This window comes from Olea europaea, chromosome 20 (assembly GCF_002742605.1).
Source record: "Olea europaea var. sylvestris chromosome 20, O_europaea_v1, whole genome shotgun sequence".
NCBI classification, from domain to species: domain Eukaryota; kingdom Viridiplantae; phylum Streptophyta; class Magnoliopsida; order Lamiales; family Oleaceae; genus Olea; species Olea europaea.
In genome coordinates, this window is record NC_036256.1 from 12,522,073 (window position 1) to 12,528,814 (window position 6,742).

Below are 6,742 nucleotides of genomic sequence, written 5' to 3' on the forward strand. Positions count from 1 at the left end.
TTATTTCAAAAATGTCCTTCATGCATGCCTAGCGTTTGCGGCAAAAATGGTGAAACTAGACCCGAGGTACAACAAAGGCGCTGCGCATCATCACCCAGATCCAGAGCGCTATCCACTATTTTAGGATTGCATTAGTGCAATCGACGGTACGTATGTGAGAGCTGTACTGCCACAACATCAGAGAGAGAATTTTATTGGTAGGAAAGGGTTTCTGACACAGAATGTGTTGACCGCATGCGATTTCAATCTTTGGTTCACGTTCATATTGCCGGGTCACACAGGGAACACACATGAAGTCACATCTTGGCCCAAGCTGTACATAGTCTGGAGGCAAATTTTTCGGAACCGACGAACGGAAAATATTATCCGGTGGACTCCGAGTTCGCACACAGGCCTGGGTATATGGCTCCTATAAAAGTTCTGACATTAGATATCATTTCCAAGAATTTAGCATTGCTGGAGGTGCGCAACACTGTTGTTTTCAAAATGTATGAGAATGGTTTAATTTTCATCACTCATCGTGTCGAAAAGTGATTGAAGGTGCGTTCAGTGTTTGAAAACAAAGGTGGAAGATTCTTGATCGAATGCTAGGTTACAGTATGCGAGGGCAAACTGCTATCATTGTGGGAACGATGGGAATACACAATTTCCTTTGACGAAATGAACGTCTAGATGAGGAGTTCCAAATAATCGAAAAAGTGGATGGCGACGAAGTCAAAATAGAGCTACCAGACGAACAAGATGAAATGGCCGTCATGCAAGATGCAATAGTCGAAGATGATGTGTCGTGGCATGCACTACACGATTATATGGCACAGGCGCTACGTGAGTAGTTTGGAACGCATTCATTTGGTGTTTGCGTACGTCCTATGTATTTGTAATTTCGGTAATCCAAGTGCCGTCAATCAACACTTCACGTTGTTATGTCGTGTTTGAGCATTTAACACGTGGTTTAATATTTTCAATGTTGTCCATCGGAGGGAATTCGATATTTGTCGGGAATTTCGTGTTAACGACGTATTAAAATGTGCCATTAACATTATTTTTACTAGAATGCATTATTGAATAGTGTATTGATAAAAATATGTGGTTAAAAAGTAAGGAAAAATTTAGAATTTACGTGTAATATTATTTTATTAAAGAATATGTTGTTAAAATAATATCGAATCACTCTCTAAGAATGTATTATTTTAAAGAATGTGGGTGAAACAAGGTATAATGAAAATTAGCTCAATTCTTTTAAAAACATTGAAATGCACGTGGACTGTATAGAATAAGCGTGAGGGTAGAATTGGAAAATTAACCATTCAAACATTTGACTTGATGATGCAAATGCATGTGCCAAATTAATTGTGTCAAAAAAGCTTGCACATTGTCCTAATTGTTGGCACCAAAGTTGAAATTTGGTTGGCAGAAAATGGGCAAGAATTAGGGCCAAACAAGCGCACAATTTTAAGTGAAAACTTTGGCTTAAAACTCCCAAGACAAATATTCTAAAGGTTTTAAATTGAGAATCTTTTAAAAAGTCTTCTAGAACTTTGAAAGTATTGGGCCCCATCTATGTCCGCACCATTTTGTTTGTCTTGAGTAGTATTTTCTTGTTTTAAAATTCATCCCCAAAAAATGTTCAATTAATATTATTTGAAAAATATAAAAGTTAAAAAAAAATTACTCTAGTCCGAACCCAACTGATAACAAGAATGGATTATTCATAATTGAGTTACAACAACAATGTGTTGTTAGGGAAAGAAAGATTAATTGAGATCAAGACTTAATCCCGATGGTAAGAACGAAGGGCTTATCAAGTCATTGATTTGGGTATGAGTGGTCTAAGTAGGCTTAGGCAAAAAAATCAAAAAATCGATCAAACCAATGAAATCGAACCAACTCGAGTCTCTTTGACATAGGTAATTGGTTTGATTTGATTTTCTTTTAAACAAAATCATGATAGATTTGTTCAATCATAGTTTGAAATTTTAAACCGTTGGTTAACTGAATTAATCCAACCCACTTAATTTAAAAAAAATAAAAATCAAAAGATAAGTTTTAATCTCATAACTATATCTCGATTCCTTTCTATCTATGATATTGCCAATAATTAATAGTACTGAAAAATTCCTTACATAAGCTACTTAACATTTTTTCCTACTTAGGCAATCGACTGCATGATACATAAAACAACAACATTTTTATGTTTTCCGTTGATCCGTCTATATAAATTTGATTTTATTTGTTAGTCAATAGTTCTTGTAATATAAAATTATAGGTTATTTTAATTCTTATAATTTAAGTGGGCCAAAATCGGACAATTTTTTTTTTTAAGAAATTCAATTTAGACTAAAAGTTCAAACCGACGATTTGGTTTGGTTTAGTTCGATTTAAGAGTTGGAGTGTATTGGTTTGTATTGAAATTTGCCAAAGTCAACTAACTTGTTTTTGATTTTGGGTTGGAATGGAAACCAATCCAAATCAAGCCATGCCCAAAACTAGTTCTAAGCAAGAAATATTTTATCTTCTATATGAGACAATATTTGAGATGTGAATTGTTATCTTATAAAGATTTTTATTTTTTATATTTAACTCGTAAGTTGTAAGAAGACTAAACTGTAACAAATTTTGGTTTCCTCTTGCAATTTTTGTTATTCATAGATATTTTCATCTTACTTTTATTTTACACACCTTTCTTCCTCCTACTTCTATATAATTATCTTAATTTCTATAATATTTTATTTTATGAAATTATGGTATTTTGGTCAAGTAATCAAGTTTGGTAGAGCTGGACTGATTTGTTAATTTATAGAATATCATGGACTACTTCAAGAATTATCAAACAACTTTGGGATTAAAATGATAATAACCCGTTTGTAATCTCGACTGTGCTACATTTTATCTAGCTCGAAGATTCGATCATGTATATCTGTTAGAAAATCTATTGGGGGGGTTTTAGCCACTTCCATCTATTAGAAGGAGACGAGAATGGGAAGAAAATTTTTAGTCGGCGGCAACTGGAAATGTGTATGTATTTAGTATTTATCATCTGTTAATTTTATTTGGTGTTTGAGTGAATTAATCATCACTGCATAGGACGATTCTGAAATTTTTTTAATAATCAATGAAAACCCTTTTGTAAGTTCTTATATGGTCGAAACCATTACTATCTATTTACTTATTGCATCCTGTTCATTTTGGTTGAGATGAATCTAAGTAGTTTTTATTTTTTCATGAAGGGTTTTTGTTCTTGAGAATTAAAGTATGAACTTTTATTGGTTTAGCGTTGAACTTTAATTAGAGCTATAGCATGAAAATTTTAATTACTGCAGGACGGAATTTTTTTTTCTTGAGTGAAAAACTATATTTGTTGAGTTTAAAACCCGAAAAGGTGCTACTCAATGCTACTTAAATTAGTGGAGAGATTTTTGGTGTATTTGTTTATACAATAATTTTGAACAAGTCTTGCTCCATAATAAAATACAATTTGGGTTTTAAACTCAATTGGTGTAGAGCGAGGCTGTCGGGGACAAATTTTTGGGCTTATTGAGATCGTGCACAAAGTGGGATAATGAAGCTTTATATAAAGCTTGCTTGATTACGAGGAGTTAGATCAAGTTACGATTGGCAACTTACAAGTTTCGGTGGAGTGAAGAAGTTTAATAACCTAAATTATACTTCATTTCAAACTTGCATGGAGTCATATCTCCAAGGGCAAGACTTGTAGAAAGTAGTTTTCGGAACTCTGAAAAAGTGAAGGATTAAAGCGGGCAAGGCTATGTTCGCTATAGAGATGACAATTGAGGATAATTACTGAAGTACATAAGAGATACAAACACATCAAAAGGAAGCATGTGACACTTTGGCAGCATTTTTTCAAAGAAAAATGACTTAAAGGTTGTAGTTTCTGGAGAATGAGATAGTTTCGATCACTCAAGGAGAATTGTCGGTAAATCAATATTTTAACAAAGTAAAATATCTCTGTCTTGAAATTTTGGAGCTAGACATTACGTGTAAAATTTTAGAAGTTAGAATGAGAAGAATAATTATACATGGGTTGAGACCCGAACTTAGAGGCTTTATTGCTGTCAAAGAAGTTTAGCCAGAGCAACCATCACTAATAAATTTTGAAGATTTTTTGGTCGATCAAGAAACATTGGCCAAACAAATGTTAAGGTTTTCAATAAAGAAAGAAGAAGAATAAGCTTTATTTAGCTATAAAAGAAGAGGTCAATTCCATCAACAAAATAATAAATAATTAAAAGAAATTAAATCTAAAGGACGGTTTGAAAGGGGATAAATACGTTCTTTGCGACGAAGTGTCTGATCTCTAGCCTTCAGCGGATGCATCGAGAAAGAAATGTATTCATGCATTTCGAGTCCAACAAATTAAGACGAGGGATATCCACGAACTAATGGCACGTGCTTTGTATGTGAAAAAAGATGTCATTATGTTAGAGATTGTTGGTTTAAAAAGGAGCTAACAGAAGGTAATGTAGCAACATCTATCTAGCAAGAAAAATACAATAATGAAGAAGAATGGAATGCTGAGGCAGCTACTACAGTATTTGAGCAGGCTCGAGTGAAGAAATTCAATTCAAGTTTAAAAGACGAATCAGCATTGGTGGTGGTCCTTCCTGAACAAATAGATTGCGAAGATGATTGGATTGACAACTTAGGTGAGGATATCGTAATTCATGAAAAGTCTTCCAGGTAGACCAAACAAAGGATGGAACCATCAAACTTAGAAGAAATGTTTGAAGAAGGATATTCTTGGCAGACATCGCAGATGATGGAGCTAGTAGATTCAATAGAATTTGATGATAAGTTGAAGGAAAATGTGTCAGTGTAAATCAATGAAGTAAGATGGAAGCTCGAGGAAATTAAAGATGCGATGGAGTCAATCAATGAAGACGAGTATCCAAAGGTAACATAAAGTTCTAAAGAATCTAAATATCAACAAGTGCCAATTGATAAAGTGGAGATAACAAGAGCGACATGGAGTCCTTGGCAAAATGACATGTATCAGAAAACACTGGAGGAGTGTCAATTGAATCTACAAGAAGAAATTGAGATATGTACAATTTCACAATCATAAATAAGGAAGTTGAGTAAATATGAAAAATCAAATATCAAGTATGCTAACCTAGGAATAGATAAAAAGGAATTTTTTTTTTTGATAGGTAGATAAAAAGGAAAATATAGAAGTAGCAGATATGTTGAACGAAGGATGAAACTCTTTAAAATTTGTCGAGTTTCGGACAGAGCAGGATGTGACTAAAAAGAAGATAGTTTAATTGAAAAGTTGGCACGAAAGGGGAGAATTGAAAGTTATCACCAATTTAGGGAAGGTCCAAGAATTTTCTAGATAAATAGGTGATGATTTCTTAAGCTGCTTAAATTCCAGAATTTTCCATGAAGTTGCCGACTGAAGTCCAATAATTCTCATTTCTCCACTGCCATGATAGAATAGTGTAGAAAGCTAGCCGCTGACATACTAGAAGCAGCAGCCACTGACTTTCCTGCCAACATATACTGATCCAATGTATTATGCAACAATTAATAGTGTAGAGAGAAGCAGAGAAAGTGTGCACAGAAATAGAAAGAATGAATTGAGAGAGAGATAAAAATAAGTTGAGTGCCCCTCTGCTAAATAATATTATAAATGTTTAGTGGTTTTGGTCTGTATCCAAAATTGTGTAAAGTCCATTTCATGAATAAAATAATATTTTTCATTGAGTATTAAATTCAACAATATTATGGGCAGTGATCAACAGTCAGAATCTTTGAATTAGGAAGTTTATTGATAAGCATTCAATTTCTTAAAATTACCGACACTTGAATAATATATCTGCTATGTACAAAGATCTTTGATTTCTCTTGATATCTAAATTTGAAATGCCCCAATTGTTTGAAAAGTTTGGTCGCTTTATTATTTTATGCACGTAGAATGGAACAATTGAGGAGGTGAAGAAGATTTTGACCACATTGAATGAAGCTGAAGCGCCGTCAGAAGATGTTGTCGGTGGGTTTCTGTATGCGTTTGGCACTTTTGTCCCCCTCTCATTGTAGACTGCTAGTGTTCGTAATTCAGAAATTTTAGTTTCTTGCCTATGAAATATTCTACATCAAGACTTTATGATACTTAGGCTGCTGTATTTGCAGAAGTTGTAGTAAGTCCTCCGTTTGTGTTTCTTTCGATGGTTAAAAGCTTATTGCGCAATGATTTCTCTATCGCTGCACAAAACTGTTGGGCCCGTAAAGGTGGGGCTTTTACTGGTGAGGTCAGGTATGTTTTTGCTTGATCCAAGAATCTACTTACCTTGATTTTTGTTTGCAATTTTTGAATGTATTAGTATGATCTATTTTCTCATACGAACACATCCATGGATATATCCGAATTCCATAATTGGTTTCGGATTGGTAATTATGAGCTGTTTTTAGTGGTCTCTTTGCTGTTCAGGTTTAGTTGCTTCGTCATTATTATTCCCTATGTTATTGTAATGAAAGGACACAAACATCTCACATGACATTCTTCCTTAATTCAGGCCCATGTAGCATACCAAGTAGGGAAATGTTTTACCTGGCAATCAACTTCTGGTTATGATTTTCATTTTATACATGATTTCATTGATATTCTATATTCTAACTAGTTTTCTTTAAACACACTCTTAAGCTAGTGACCTAATCTGCCAAAAAGTGTTGTTCTGGTGTTTCTTTAGCTAATTAAAAAAAAAAAAAAAAAAAAAACCCC

The 6,742-nt window shown here is 33.8% G+C and overlaps 1 pseudogene; it reads left to right on the forward strand.

Moving 5' to 3' along the window:
* Window positions 1-2,850: 2,850 nt before the first annotated feature.
* The window catches only part of LOC111369654, a 9,280-nt pseudogene continuing 5,388 nt past the window's right edge, over window positions 2,851-6,742 (forward strand).